Genomic DNA, 16996 nt, shown 5'->3' on the forward strand with positions numbered 1-16996 from the left:
TTTGAGGCTGAAGCAAATCTGATGCTTTTCAATGTGAAAATAAAATATAAAAACTATTCTTGGAGTTATTTCTAAACAGAACTAACATCAGAATCATCCCAATCATCAGAATTGTCAATTTCGGAAAAACAGGATTCATCAAATGAATCTTCTGTCAACAACTATTCGAGAACGAAGTTAACATCATGCATAGAAATGCTACATGTCAAATCCCTAATTTCTGTGGTCAGTATGATTATGTCTCCTTGCTTTGTATTTCTGAAAAGCTACCTGCCATTGCTTTCATGACCAAGTCCAAATGGAAAGCTCTTTATAGTTCTGATCTCCTCTATCTCTATCCCACTACCACCAGTCTGTATGTGAGGTTTATTCTAATATAAAGTCCTTGAAATTTTATTTTATCTTATTTTATTTTTATTTTTATAATTATTTGCCCAGACTGGAGTGCAGTGACATAATCTCAGCTCACTGCAACCTCCGCCTCCCAGGTTCAAGTGATTCTCCTGCCTCAACCTCCTGAGTAGCTGGGATTACAGGCGCACGCCACCACGCCCTGCTAATTTTTGTATTTTTAGTAGAGACGGGGTTTCAACATGTTGGCCAGGCTGGTTTTGAACCCCTGGCCTCAAGTGATCTGCCTGCCTTGGCCTCCCAAAGTGCTGGGATCTACAGGCATGAGCCACCGCACCCAGCCAGAATTTTTAATAATACCTTTCTTCACATCTACTTGGCTTTAAACTTGTTTGGGCCAACCTTTCAAAACTACTTCAACAGGCAAAACCTTAATTTTCCTTCACAAACCCAGTAAAATTCACCTCCTTGGCAACACCACCCCTGAGTCTTACTCATGGCTGATGTTGCAGCTTGTTTTCTCACTTGTCCCCCGACCGAACTGTGAACCCTTGTATGCAAGTACTGTCTCATCTTTTAAAATATATTATTGTAATTATTATGACGATTATTAAAATCCATTATCATATGCTCTATCCATTATACTGCAAGCATTCAAAAAATGAGACTAGATTGAAAAGATTCAACCTTGAGGGCTCATTATTCCCTATGAACATGTTTCTTTTTGTTCTCTTTCTTGTATCACCATCTTTCACGTTGGGTGTATGTTTATACCTTTTTCCACTTTACCAGTTAGGAAACGGAGGCCTAGAAAGGTGAAGCAATTTTCCCAAGGTCACACAGCAGTTAAACAATAAAAGCCAAAGCCGACTTTGTCCAGACCAGTCTTAAACAAATGTGCTTTGTTAGATTGAATAGAATTATAATAATTTTGTTTAAAATGATTTTTCTCTACCAAATGATAAGGGAATAATGCATGTGGTTAGGTCCCCAAAGGAAATGGAAAAATGATACAGAATGGAAAAATGGTGAAATTCGAGGCGATTCTGAGAAAGCAATTTGAATCTATCTTAGCTCTGATCTAGTTACCAAGGAAATTTAAATCAAGTACTCTTGAATTAGGAGTTGTTTCACCCTATTAACCTGCAGACAACTGTACTCTGTGGCCTGAAGTTTTGCCATAGACCTTCTTCATGTCAAGGCTTCTTATATGCCCAGTGTGTACCTCTCCTGCAGTTAGGCTTGGGCACAGACACCACAAGCAGCAGACACACACAAAGTATCATGCACACGAAGAACATGTGTTTGCATAAAACACACAACCCTCTCATATTACCAGAGTTAGTTGAGCAAGGCTCACATTTATGTGGGCTTCCACTGTGCTGAATTCCTCTAGCATCTGACTGAGCTGCATCAAAGCACAATACAGCATCTTGTCCAAGACCATGAATTAAATACTCCATCACTGGATCTTTACTGTGTCAGCCGCAAGCAAAGCAATTCAAGTTAAGTATATTTAAGGATCTTATATTGGATTTTTGCTGGCAAACTGACATCCCAGATATGTAAGTGCCATATTAAAAATAAAATCCAGATATAGTTGTATGAAATTTGCAGGAAAAACTGCTGACTAAAAGGAACCTCATGTTGACATTACAAACCAAGGTCAAGGCTAAGTTGCAAATATATATGCTGTGGGTGAGTTTCTTAGAGTAAAAAAAAAAAAAAACGGAGTTACTTTACTTTTGAGTCTTGTTACACTGAGATTGATGAAAGGTCTTAAGCTTGGGGTGCTCCTCTTCATATTCAAATCCTCGTGTAATTGCAAATAGAAAGTGGAATACTAAAACTTAAGGAATTAAGATAAAGAAAATTTATTTTTTGTATGTGCTTCAAATACCAGGCGAATTGTTCTCAATGCCAGTGGGCACAAAATGAAATGTCATTAACCCTCTGCCACCAAAAGCACATATTATAAGTAGAAAAATATTCATTTTGGTTCAATCTGGCTGCAGTCTACAAATATCTGTGATGTTTTTCCATGGCTTCAATAATCTAAATGTCACAACATAGAAGGTTGGAACTTGACCTCCCTTTTGAGTATTCTGGTTTCAACTTATAAATAAATAATTAAGATGACAGGTTTTAGTAGAGGAATGAAGCTTTATAAAATTAAAAGGCACAACAAAACTGACGCTGTAGTCTTAAATATTGGGCAGAAATTGTCTTAAATATTTTGATATGGAAGATTTCAAACCTACAAAAGAAAAAAGTACAATGAATACCAATGTTCTCACCAAAATCCAGCTTTAACAGTTATTAATTCAGAGCTATACTCCTGTCTACTCCCCCATAACATTGTGTTGAAATTTGTTACGCAAATATCATATAATTTCATCTGTAAATATTGCAATATATAGCTCTAAAAGATACAGTATTCAAAAACTGGAAACAATAGCAATAATTCTATACTTTTAAATATACAATCAGGTTTCAAATATCCTTTATTATTTGCATTAACATGTTTACAGTTGGTTTGTTCAAATGAGACACAATTATAGTTGGTTGATATGTCTTCTAAGGCACTTTTTATAAATTGTTTCTCTGTGCTTTATATTTGTTGAAGAAATCAGGTTATTTGTAGAATTTCCAGCAATCTGGATTTTTACCAAGAATGACTCTAACACTATTTTTATTTCATTTTTTTCTTTAAAAGAACTCCAAAGGGTAACACTGTTGTCTTATATAAGATTCATCCTTTTAAACAGCAAAAATACAAAGAACTTTTACCCCACACTAGGTATAGTCTTGTTTTTCTCCACTGAAAAACATTTTTCTTTATGTTTGTGTTTATGACAAAAGAACATTATGGAAAAGAGAATGATGATTTATCAATGGCGAGGGGCCAGATAAATCTTGTTTTCACTGATTGTTACAGCTGTAAAGGGCCATAGGAAGCAGTCTGTTGAATTGCTTTTTTTAAATCCTTATACATAATTTTATTTAATTTTATTTTTCCATAAGTTATTTGGGTACAGGTGGTATTTGGTTACATGAGTAAGTTCTTTAGTGGTGATTTGTGAGATTTTGGTGCAACCATCACCCAAGCAGTAAACACTGTACCATATTTGTAGTCTTTTATATCTCCCCCACACTCCCACTCTTCCCCGCAGTCCCTGAAGTCCATTGAATCATTCTTATGCCTTTGCATCCCCATAGCTTAGCTCCCACATATCAGTGAGACCATATGATGTTTGGTTTTCCATTCCTGCATTACTTCACTTAGAATAACAGAATCCAACCTCATCCAGGTCACAGCAAATGCTGTAAATTCATTCCTTTTTATGGCTGAGTAGTATTCCATAGTGTATATATAGCACAGTTTATTTATCCACTCATTGATTGATGGGCATTTGGGTTGGTTCCACGATTTAGCAATTGTGAATTGGGCTGCTATAAAAATGTACGTGCAAGTATCTTTTTCGAATAATACTTCTTTTCCTCTGGGTAGATATCCAGTAATGGGATTGCTGGGTTAAATGGTGGTTCTACTTTTAGTTCTTTAAGGAATCTCCACAGTGTTTTCCATAGTGGCTGTAGTAGTTTACATTCCCATCAGCAGTGTAGAAATGTTCCCTGATTGCTGCATCCATGCCCACATCTACTGTTTTTTGATTTTTTGATTATGGCCATTTCTTGCAGGAGTAAGGTGGTATTGCATTGTGGTTTTGATTTACATTTCCCTGATCATTAGTGATGTTGAGCATATTTTCATATGTTTGTTGGCCATTTGTATATCTTCTTTTGCAAATTGTCTATTCATGTCCTTAGCCCACTTTTTGATGGAATTGTTTGTTTTTTTCTTACTGACTTGTTTGAGTTGGTTGTAGATTCTGAATATTAGTATAGATTGTGAAGATTTTCTCCCACTCAGTGGGTTATCTGTTTACTCTGCTGACTGTTCCTTTTGACATGCAAAAGCTCTTTAGTTTAATTAGATCCCAGCTATTTATCTTTGTTTTTATTGCATTTGCTTTTGAGTTCTTTGTCATGAAATCTTTGCCTAAGCCAAGCTATAGAAGGGTTTTTCCAATGCTATTTTCTAGAATTCTTATAGTTTCAGATCTTAGATTTAAGTCCTTAATCCATCTAGAGTTGATTTTTGTATAAGGTGAGAGATGAGGATCCAGTTTCATTATCCTACATGTGGCTAGCCAATTATCCCAGCACCATTGGTTGAAAAGGATGTCCTTTCCCCACTTTATGTTTTTGTTTGCTTTGTCAAAAATCAGCTGGCTGTAAGTATTTGGGTTTCTTTCTGGGTTGTTTATCCTGTTCCATTGACCTGTGTGCCTATTTTCATACCAGTACCACACTGTTTTGGTGACTATGGCCTTATAGTATAGTTTGAAATTAGGTAATGTGATGCCTCCAGATATGTTTTGCTTTGTCTTACTTTGGCTATGCAGGCTGTTTTTTGGTTCCATATGAATTTTAGAAATTTTTTTTCTAATTCTGTGAAGAATGATGATGATGATGTTTTGATGGGGATTGCATTGAATTTGTAGATTTCTTTTGGCAGTATGGTCATTTTCCCAATGTTGATTCTACCCATCCATGAGCATGGGATGTGTTTCCATTTGTTTGTGTCGTCTATGATTTCTTTCAGCAGTGTTTTGTAGTTTTCCTTGTAGAGGTCTTTCAACTCCTTGGTTAGTTATATTCCTAGGTTTTTGTTTGTTTGTTTGTTTGTTTGTTTGTTTGTTTGTTTGCAGCTATTGAAAAAGGGATTGAGTTCTTGATTTGATTCTCAGCTTGGTCACTGTTGGTGTATAAAGAGCTACTGATTTGTGTACATTAATCTTGTATCTGGAAACTTTGCTAAATTCTTTTATTAGTTCTAGGAGATTTCTGGAGGAGTCTTTAGGGGTTTCAAGGTAAATGATCAGCAAACAGTGACAGTTTGACTTCCTCTTTACTGATTTGGGTGCCTTTATTTCTTTCTCTTGTCTGATTGCTTTGGCTAGGACTTCAGTAATATGTTGAAGAAGAGTGGTGAGAGTGGGCATGCTTGTCTTGTTCCAGTTCTCAGAGGGAATGCTTTCAACTATTCCTCATTCAGTATTATGTTGGCTGTGGTTTTGTAATAGATGGCTTTTATTACATTAAACTATGTCCCTTGTATGCTGCTTTGCTGAGAGTTTTAATCACAAAGGGATGCTGGATTTTGCCAAATGCTTTTTCTGCCTCTGTTGAGATGATAATGTGATTTTTTGTTTTTAATTCTGTGTATGTGGTATATCACATTTATTGACTTACATATGTTAAACCATTCTGCATCCCTCATATGAAACCCACTTGATCATGGTGAATTATCTTTTTGATATGTCTTTGGATTTGGTTAGCTAGAATTTTGTTAAGGATTTTAGCGTCTATGCTCATCAAGGATATCGGTCTGTAGTTTTCTTTTTTGGTTATGTCCTTCCCTTGTTTTGGCATTAGTGTGATGCTGGCTTCATAGAATGAATTAGGGAGGGTTCCTTCTTTCTCTATCTTGTGGCATAGTGTCAAAAGGATTCTTCTTTGAATGTCTGGTAGAATTCTGCTGTGAATCTGTCTGAGCCTGGACTTTTTTTTCTTGGTAATTTTTAAATTACCATTTCAATCTCACTGCTTGTTATTGGTTTGCTCAAGGTATCTAATTCTTCCTGGTTTAAGCTAGGAGGGTTGTGTTTTTCCAGGAATTTATCCATCTCTTCTAAGTTGTCTAGTTTATGTGTGTAAAGGTGTTCATAGTAGCCTTGAATGATCTTTTGTATTTCAGTGATGTCAGTTGTAATAGCTCCTGTTTCATTTCTCATTGAAGTTATTTGGATTTTCTCTCTTCTTTTCTTGGTTAATCTCCCTAATGATATATGAATTTCATTTATGTTTTCAAAGAACCAGCTTTCTGTTTCGCTTATCTTTTGTATTTTTTTGGTGCTTCAATTTCCTTTAGTTCTGCTCTGATCTTGATTATTTCCTTTCTTCTGCCGGGTTTGGATTTAGTTTGTTCTTGCTTCTCTAGTTCCTTGATGTGTGACCTTAGAAGGTCAGTTTGTGCTCTTTCGGTTTTTTTGTTGTGGGTGTTTAGGGCACTTTCCCCTTAGCACTGCCTTTGCTGTATCCCAGAGGTTTTGGTTGGTTGTGTCATTAATGTCATTCAGTTCGAAGAATTTTTTAATTTCCATCTTGAGTTTGTTTTTGACCCAGTGCTCCTTCAGGAGCAAGTTATTTAATTTCCATGTATTTGCATGGTTTTGAAGGTTCCTTTTGGAGTTGATTTCCAGTTTTATTCCACTGTGGTCTGAGAGAGTGCTTGATATAATTTCAATTTTTAAAAATTTATTGAGGTTCATTTTATGGCCTATCATATGGCCTATCTTGGAGAAAGTTCCATGTGCTGTTGAATGGAATGTGTATTTTGCGGTTGTTGGATGAAATGTTCTATAAATATCTGTTAAGTCCATTTTTTCCAAGGTATAGTTTAAATCCATTGTTTCTTTGTTGACTTTCTGTCTTGATGACCTGTCTAGTGCTGTCAGTGGAATATTGAAGTCCTCCACTATTATTGTGTTGGTGTCTGTCTCATTTCTTAGGTGTATTAATAATTGTTTTATAAATTTGGGAGCTCCAGTGTTAGGTTCATATATGTTTAGGATTGTGATATTTTCCTGTTGGACAAAGCCTTTTACCACTATGTAATGCCCCTCTTTGTCTCTTTTAACTGTCATTGCTTTAAAGTTTGTTTTGTCTGATATATGAATAGCTACCCTTGCTCACTTTGGTCATCCATTTGCATGAAATACCTTTTTCCACCCCTTTACTTTAAGTTTATGTGAGTCTTTATGTGTTAGGTAAGTCTCCAGAAGGCAGCAGATAGTTGGTTGGTGAGTTCTCCATTCTGTGGTTCTGTATCTTTTAAGTGGAGCATTAAGGTCTTCAAATTACATTCAATGTTAAGTATTGAAATGTGAGATTCATTGTGCTCTTTGTTGCCTGTGTACTTTGGTTTTTTTGTTTTTTGTTTTTGCTTTTTAGCTTGCACTTTTGTTTTATAGGTCCTGTGTGATTTATGCTTTAAAGAGGTTCTGTTTTGATGTGTTTCCAGGATTTAAGATTTAGAGCTCCTTTTATCAGTTCTTGTAGTGGTGGCTTGGTAATGGCGATTCTCTCAGCATTTGTTTGTCTGAAAGAGACTGTATCTTCCCTTCATATATGATGCTTAGTTTCACTGGATACAAAATTCTTGACTGATAATTATTTTCTTCGAGGAGGCTGAAGATAGGGCCCCAATCCTTTCTAGCTTATAGGGTTTCTGCTAAGAAATCTGCTGTTCATTTGATAGGTTTTCTTTTATAAGTTACCTGGTGCTTCTGTCTCACAGCTCTTAAGATTCTTTCCTTCATCTTAACTTTGGATAACCTGATGACAATGTGCCTAGGTGATGATCTTTTTGCAATGAATTTCCTAGGTGTTCTTTGTGCTGCTTGTATTTTGATGTCTAGGTCTCTAGCAAGGCTGGAGAAATTGTCCTTGATTATTCCCCAAATATGTTTTCCAAGCTTTTAGAATTCTCTTCTTCCTCAGGAACACCGATTAGTGTTAGGTTTGGTTGTTTAACATAATCCCAGACTTCTTGGAGACTTTGTTCCTATTTTCTTATTCTTTTTTCTTTGTCTTTGTTTGATTGAGTTTATTCAAAGACCTTGTCTTCAAACTCTCCATTTCTTTCTTCTACTTGTTCAATTCTATTGCTGAGACTTTCCAGAGAATTTCACATTTCTAAAAGTGTGTCCGAAGTTTCCCGAATTTTTTATTGTTTTTTTCTTTACACTACCTATTTCCTTAAATATTTCTCCATTGACTTCTTGCATCATTTTTTTGGATTTCCTTGCATTGGGCTTTGCCTTTCTCTGGTGCCTCCCTGATTAGCTTAATAACTAACCTCCTGAATTCTTTTTCAGGTAAATTAGGCATTTCTTCTTGGGTTGGGTCCATTGCTGGTGTACTACTGTGATTTTGGGGAGGGGGGGGGGTGTAAAAAAGCCTTGTTTTGTCATATTTCCCTGGTTGCTTTTCTAGTTCCTTCTCATTTCGGTAGGCTCTGTCAGAGGGAAGGTCTAGGGCTGAAGGCTGTTGTTCAGTTCCTTTTGTCCCACGAGTGCTCCCATGATGTAGTACTCTTCCCCTTTTCCTATGGATGTGGCTTCCTGTGAATCTAACTGCTGTGATTGTGGTTTCTCTTCTGGGTCTAGACACCCAGCAAGTCTACCCATCTCCAGGCTGGTACTGGGTGTTGTCTGCACAGAGTCGTGTGATGTGAACCATCTATGGGTCTCTCAGCTGTGGATACCAGTGCAGTATTTGGGGTATCTCCCAGGTCCTGCAGGAGCCACCCACTTCCTTCAGAGGGTCTGTGGGTCCTCTCAGGATTGCTAGTTTGTTCTTGCAGTCAATGTGGAGCTTAAATTCACCATGTGAGCTTCCACCTGCTGCTCTGTCCAGAGCTGTAATGTAGTCCTGCCTCCTGTCTGCCATGATCTCCCCATCGATCCTTATCCAATTGCTTTTGACAATTGCAAAATATTGTGGCTCACTGAATTGAGCCTAAAATTTAAAATTTAAAATTTAAAATTATTTTCTAACTTTGCTTTTCAGAGGCTTAGGGTCCTCTGCGATTATAAGATTCCTCAACAATGCTCTACCACAGATAGAAGTGGAGAAGTAGAGAGGTAGGGAATAGGGGTGAAAGGGAAATTAGCCTGACTTCTATTCAGGGACATCTGTGGTGCTGTTGCTGAGTTCTTAAGCAGTGTAGTTTAGTGCAATACAGGAAACACTGAGACTTGAATCATGAACTTGAGCTGAATTCCGCATTCGTCAATTACTACCTACTTGCTTTGAGTTCCAGTTTCCTCATCTGAGCAATCTGGGTCGTGCACTAGATTGTATAATGCAATCTGTTGAATAAAATCCCTAAAGGAAGGTTGTACTTGCCAATGCCATTGATATCAGGCTTGGCCTTGGGACTTTACTGTGCCCCCTCTTATGGAAGGCAAATACATCTCACTCTGATTGAGCTGATGTATAACGTGACTTTGCCAATAAAATATGGGCAGAATTGAGGAGTGCTGATATGGTGGTTCACCATATTTCTGCCTTTTCTTTGCCCAAAATCTGCAGTATGCCAAATACAGGCTGCACAGCCACCACTAGCTTGCAATGCAAACACAGAGGGAGCTAGAGATCAATGTTGGTTGTGCAAAGCCACTGGGATTTGAGGGTTATTTGTCACTACAGAATAACTGTCTATCCTGCCTGATAAGGATGCTAACACATGCACTGTTATCCTTGTATAGTTGTAATGAGAAATCAAATACAGACACAAAATTGGAAGCTCTTCAATGAATGTAAAACACTTACCTTCTCCATAGCTTATTTCTTGAATATTCATTTTATATCAACCAGAATGTCAGTACCTCAAAAAAACCCCTTCAAATTATACAGCATTTGGAAGGCTTAGAACTTATGCCCTGAACAATGCCTTGTTTGCCAAGAGTTTGAAAGTTAGAATTGTGTTAAGGGTGTGACTTTGACAAATATAAGCTCTGTAAAATTAGGAAAACACTTAATTTCTCCGAGCCTCAGTAAAATTGTTGTGCTGCTCTGCTTTGAGCATCAAGGGTTATAACTATGTAAAAATATTTGTTAACTCCTTAGAACCCTATCAGTGTTATTTTTCATGTTAAAAATTCTCAAGAAAAAGTAGCTAGAAAGATGAAACACTTAAAAATTAAGGAGTGAAGAGTGAGCTTTTTTTTTTTAAAAAAGGGAAATGATGTATACTAAGGCTTACAAATAAATATATGGAACTGTAAGTTTTAAATAAGACAAAAGTTAAAATGTATGAAATGTTAGATTATTTTTAATTCTAAAAGGCTAATCTTACATAGAAGGAGAGAGTTCCTAATCCTACCCACGTAAACATCGCTCTTTTACATCCCTTTGAGGTACTTCTGACATTTGAACAAATACCTTCCCAAAAAATTATGGTTAAAAAGGCACCAGAACATCATAGCCAGACGTACTTCACACTTCTGGGATAAAAAGGAAAAAAAAAAAAGAATATGATGTTTGTCATTTTCATGTCATGTGGCGAGAACAATATGTGAATTTTGGGACTGGTGTTTCAAACTGAGCTTACCTCTAGGGCTGGAGTGGCACCAGTTTTCAGTGCTAGCCATTGTTCTATATGCTGTGGAAACCACAGTGAACAAAACAAATTCCCCACTGTTACAGAGTTTCCTCTACTGTGGGATTGGAGATGGGGAGTTGAAAATAAACAAAAATGTATATGACCTAAGGTAAATGCAGGGTTCAGATAATGGAAGGTTAGAGGAGTTATTGAGGAGTGAGTCTGCTCTGAGAAGGCGATGTATTTGATCAGAGATGAGGCAGTGAAGGGCACAGAAAACTGCCCTGTAGATACGTGGGGAAAACTGTTTGCTACACAGAGAATAGTAAATAAAAAATAAGATAATACTTTGTGTGTGAGGAGCAGCAAAGAGGCCAGAGTGAATAAGGGAAAAGAAAGGGTTGGAATCTGATTTCAAAGAGGTAGCAGGAGATGAAGTACCTGAATGTCTTGCATTTGATTGCATGACTTTCAGATTTTAATCTGACAACTGGGTAGCTATACCAGGATTTTGAGCAGAGAAATGACAAGATCTAATTCAGCTTTTAAAGAGAGCACTTCGGCTGCTTTGTTTAGAATAGACTCCTGGGGGTAGGGGAGGAAGAAGAGATGTGAATAAAGTGGGTTGTGCAATAGTTCAGGTAAGAAATCGTGAGGCTCAGTGAGGAGTGGTTGTGGCAGAGGTTGTGGGGAGACTTTGCATACATGCTGAAGGTGAGGCACAGATAAGCTAATGAGTTAGATATGGAGCTTATGAGAACAAGATAGTGATGTCTCCAAGTTTTAGGCCTGAGCAGGTAAAAAGTACAGTGCTGTCATTTACTGAGTTGGGGAAACCTGCAGATGAGCAGGTTGGGGGGATATCTATCATGAATGTCTAGGATTTGGAATTTTAAAGATGTCCCTCAGCCCACACAGGATACCTAGTGAGAAGACTGAAAGACTCTAACGCCATGTATTGTCTTTTACTCCTAATTACTGAGTCCTCTTGCATTTCTGAGTGACTGTTTTATATGTGACCTTTACAAGATGGAAGACCCAATGTATCCCTTCATCTAACAAATGATTGCTGTTCACTGTGCCATGTTAAGTCATAAATTTCTACTTACAATTAAGCATGTATTTTGTTTCTCCAACCAGACATTAAGTACCTCAGCATATGAAATCAAGTCTTATAACTCTAATTATATATAGAATATTGCCAACCATCTAGTTATGGTCAGTACATCCTTGTGCCTGTTTGATTTAAATTTGCTTATCTCTGGAAAGAATTATATATATATTTAAGTTACAGAAATACAATATGACAGAGCATCCTTCTGGTGAAGAATGAAGGCAAATTGAAGTGATGTGGTTCAGGATAATTTTGGTGGATGCGTATTTTAAGCTACGAAGCTTTCTTCCCTTTATGCTTCATTTCTGTCTGCTTTCCCACAAGATCCAGTTTGAGGTTCGTCTTTGCTGCTGAGTTCATAGTTACGATGATAATGATAATGATTATTATCATAATAACAGTACAGTACAATATAGCAGGACCAAAAAGGGTGTTATAGCACTATAGCAGAATCTGTATCCCAGCAGTGCCTGCAAAGTTTGAATTTGGGGGAGAAGGACCTTTTATTTAGGGAATAGACATTTTGATTATGAAAGGGTGAGTGCTCCAGGCATGCTTCATGCCAGGCCCTTGGCAATTGTTTTTCTAAGTGCTTAGAACACCAGTTCCCCAGACGTAGGTACTGCTTTCAGGTCACTGCACAAGCGACACCTACCCAGAAGACCTTTCTTGATCATCTTATATAAAATCATATCCAATCCTGTTCCCCTAGTATCCTATGTCCCTGCATGTTTATTCTTAGTAGTAGTTATAAACATCTGAGTTGTTATAAATTAGTATTTATCTGTTTACCTTTCTACAATATTTACACCTTGGCATAGTCTTATATACTGGTATATGCTTAGCCACCAGAAAAGTGCTGATATGAACTGTGTATTTGCCGAATGAAGAGCTAAATGACAAGCAAGTGTCAGGATGGGAAAAGTTGGACAAAAAAGCTGTAAACTACTTTGAAAAAAAATTTCTTTAAATAGAGGATAAGCAGGGTCTCTGGAAGTTACTTGAAAGTAAGTAATCACTTGCTTTCTTAGGGGTAGCCCGTAGACTTGGTTTCAACTGTCTTTGGGACTGGAAGGAGTAAGTGTTTCCTTCCTTATAGCACTAGATTTTAAACGACAGGTAAGAAATTATACGTTCAGGATATATTTGTTTCAGTTTCTTACAACGCTTGCCACCAAGGTCAGTAGAAGTTTCAGTGGCTTTCTCGTAGGCAAGATGTTCTTGAACCTGAAGTCTCCACACTCCCCCCAGTGTATTTCCTTTGTGGTATCATTGTTTCCTACATGAGCACTGCCAGACATCCCTCCATGTTTCCCACAAGACAGAGCCTTGCTTTCTGCTTACTACCTTCCTAGTTGGTCAGGGTTGCAGTCTCCTTTTTCATTTCATTAAAGTCTCCTCTATTATCACTGCAGTGACTCAAACATTAGCTTCTTGTTCTTAATTTTAAGAAAAATGTTAACTGTCGCTTAATACCAAGGCCACTTTACCCAAATGAAAAAAAATTAATAATTTCAATGATTTCAATTTCAAAAAGGGATCTTCCTACTTTCTATGAATTCTTGACGAACATCAGTATTCTGTTCTATGATTTTTGCACATTCTATTTTCATAAATCCTGGTCAGTTTCTCTTCTCCAGTTAAGTTGTTTCAGGCTAAGTACCCCTTAACAAGAGTGGGCCCAAGCAACAGGGAGCTGGGCTAGGAAATCGGGAACCCTGTGAATGGAAACAGCTATAGACAGCTGTTGTTTTTCATGTAATTCCCTAGAGTAAACTGTTGTTTACAATAATATTTGCTAACAACTACAGATTGATTTAAAAGTGAATGAAAGGAGAGGCTGTGGCCCCATGTTTTCAATCAAATTAGATTACTGAGCATCGTAGCTGCATGAAGAACAGCAGCAAGTCCAACAGGAGCAATTTTAGATGCATAGAAAATTAGATGGCAGAGAAGGGGGTCAAGAGGAAATCCTGGCAAGTGGTACACAGTGGCTAAGGGTCGTCGGTGGTATTTGAAGGAGGCCATTGGGCTCCTGTTCCATAAGGAATTACGGTACTGAGTTATGGGGAATAACCCCAGATGGTGAGAAAACTAAGGAACATTCAGGTACCAATAACAACAATTAGTCATGACTCCATTTATTAGCTTGTGCCAGGCACTGTACGAATATATGTCATGAATTCTTTCCTTGAATCTTCACAGAAACACCCGGAAATAAATACTCTACTTCCATCTCCATTTAACTGGCACAGGCTTAGTAGAAATCTGAAGGTTGCCATTTATTTGTGTTTGGTTGGCATTTCTTTGAGCTGTCCCAGGATGGATATGATCTTCAGGAGTGAGGAAACTCATGCTTATCGATTTGCTGAAGGGCTGCAACAAAGTCACCGTCCCAGTGAGAAAACATTATTGTCTTGGCACAGGAAAAAAGCTAATGTATTCCTGTTTGGCCACAGAGAGCTCAACTGTGCATCTTATTTTTCCATATATGCAAATAATTCCACTGAAGTCAAAGTTGGAAGCAGATTGGTTTGCAGTTTCCCATGTATTTTAACAATTAAGGGCATGTAAAGGGTCTGGCCAAAAAAAATGTTTTTACTATTTATATGTAACCTTGAATGTTCACAATGGATATTGTACACAATCCAAAAAAGCATTTAAAACAATGAATATTCAACTACCTTAGCTTTACTTGACAGAAAACCAATACAAATTGAATAGAACTGAGGCCGTTAGGCCTAGAATTTGATCTCTGCTCACATTTATCTACATGATTTGGCCTATTTTCTTTGCCTTCTCCTCAGTCATTCCTCTACTTTTATTTCTCCATTTTAAGATGTTTTTGTACACTTAGTATTGATCATTCTCCACTGATATTACACTCTTCATTTATTTGTCTTTCACTTAAACATAGACCTCTGAATGACTTGAGGCCATGTTGGTAATTAAGAACCCTAAGAATAAAATTCTTCTTTAATCATTAGACTATGTTCTATTCAATCATGAGAAAAGTAGCCATTGTTTTTCCTTTTTATTTATTACATATTGCTTCTTCTAGTTCAGAGCCAAGTATGCATTTTGAGGGTCTATGAAATCAGCTGGATAAGTGAAGAAAAGGTCAATGAATACTGGAGCTGGCACACTAGCTTTGGAAAAATGCATGTCTTAGCTATACTCTCTCATCTCCAAACCTCAAACTTGTCCTCGAAGGAATTCATATCTTGGGTAGTGCTTAAGGGAGAGTGGATTAAATTACTTCTAACATTTATTTTAACATTAATTTTCTAGATTCTGAGGTTGTGCTATACATACTGATTATTTGAGGTAACACTAAATGCTATATAGATAAACAAAATATAAGCTAATTTTCACTCACACAAATGTTCAGTATGGGTGTTCAGCAATTGAACTGTCACATGGTGATTGAAGATCCTAGGTTTATTTTGTCATGTGTTTCTATCATCCTTTATGTTATTTGACTACTCTATGTTTAGGTGGAAGGTAGAGTAGAGCTGTGGATATGGCTTGCATTATTTGCACTCAAAATCTGTCATCAATAATCAGTTACCAGATACACTGAGATTCAAGTATTCCTGGGAAATACAGTCCCTTGCTAGGTAGCTGCTTCCTACAATTGAGTTACACCTAAGTGTTAGAGAGCTGAACTTTATACATCTCTTTGAATTGCTCTATAGAAGAGGAACATAAATCTTTAAACAGTTTGTTTCCTGCACTACATATAAATGATAATTTGGGGGTATAAAATATCAAAATTGATTTTTTATATTTATTTTATTTTTATTGACCTAGACAGTATAGATAATCTCTTTGACCTAAAGATCGATAAAAAAATAAACCCTACTCAATTTTTAATGACATAAATTCATACTATACTAGGTATTTTTTTTTTTAGAAAAAAGAAAAAAGATGAATTAACCACAGTGATATCCATAAGATGAAGAAATAAATTTAAACTAGGGAATCATTCTCAAAGTCTGGCATTGATTTTCAGGAAAACTTAGGTCTGACTATTTATAGACTTTGACACTTCTTTTAAAAAATTATAATAAAAAACTTAATTTTTTATTCAAATATTGAAAGATAAGAGATAATTTAGAGAAACATTGCACTAAAAATTGAATATATATTAAATTTTCTATGTCCATACATCCTAAGATGATCAATGTGGACAAATCTCGTAGGTTGATTAGAAACACATTAGAGTGGAACATTCTGGATTGGCTTTAGCGTAATAAACAGGAAGAAAAGATCCACCAGCATTTGAACAGTCAATTGTAAAGATCTTAAGATTAGCTCATTCCACGATTCATAAATAGAACCTACTGTTCTTAGTGCGGGCCATCACTTATAGCAATGGAAAAACATTTCTATTTTATGTTTATTTTCTGAACTGTGGTTGCTTTCAGGGATTCTACTGAGGCATCTCTAAAAATATAGAAGGAGGACAGTAAGACTGCTCTTTGAAAGTTGAACTTTTAGATCACAAATAATGTTGACCTATAAAAAGCAATTTAAAGAGATGGTGTATATAGTTCCACCCTTTAAGATTTAGGTGTAACTCAATTAAATGTGTTAATATATCTAAAGAAAGAATACGCTTATCAGAAACGGAAATGGACAGCCGCGAAAACATAAACAAGGGAATGAGAGAGGCAATGTGTAGAGGCTCCAGCAAAGCACTGGTATGGGAGAAGGTACTGTATTCAGTGATTCCAGTGGGTGCCATCCTGCCCAGAGCCGACTCACTTCAAGTCCTTTTAGCCTGGCCAACTGATGACTTGGGATCTGACCTCACACTCAACAAAAAGGGACCTAAGTAAGATTGTGATTCCTGAGTGATTGATGAGGACAGATACACAGATCATGCTGACAGGTGTATTCCAGCTTTGAGATTGTCATGTTTCTCATAAAATAGTAATTTTTTCTGACTTATAAATCAGTCTTGGTTAATGAATGCATTCTTGCTGTTCAGAGAAAATAAAATTTAGAGGCTATAAGTTTAAAGGCTAGATTCTGGCCTACAATAAATGTACCAAGTTAATGAATGACAAATTCCCATGTAGGCTCTTTGAAAAATGGTTTACTTGCTTTTCTCAAGTAGATTAAAGTCTCCTGTATTATCACTGCAGTGACTCAAACATTAGTTTCTTGTTCTTAATTTTAAGAAAAATCTTAACTGTCACTTAATACCAAGGCCACTTTACCCAAATGAAAAAAAAATTAATAATTTCAGTTGAATAGATCAAGAATGCCAATAACATGTGCTGCCA

General features: G+C 36.7%; 1 long non-coding RNA gene across 1 annotated transcript in view; it reads left to right on the plus strand.

Annotated features, from left to right (window-relative positions):
- The window catches only part of LOC129526633 (uncharacterized), a 53502-nt gene extending 39342 nt beyond the window's left edge, over positions 1–14160 (plus strand). The window contains exon 4 of the long non-coding RNA XR_008671324.1: positions 13908–14160. This is a non-coding gene — a long non-coding RNA (uncharacterized lncRNA). The remainder of the gene's footprint in view (positions 1–13907) is intronic.
- The last annotated feature ends 2836 nt before the right edge of the window (positions 14161–16996 follow it).

Source organism: Gorilla gorilla, chromosome 15 (genome assembly GCF_029281585.2).
Source record: "Gorilla gorilla gorilla isolate KB3781 chromosome 15, NHGRI_mGorGor1-v2.1_pri, whole genome shotgun sequence".
NCBI classification, from domain to species: domain Eukaryota; kingdom Metazoa; phylum Chordata; class Mammalia; order Primates; family Hominidae; genus Gorilla; species Gorilla gorilla.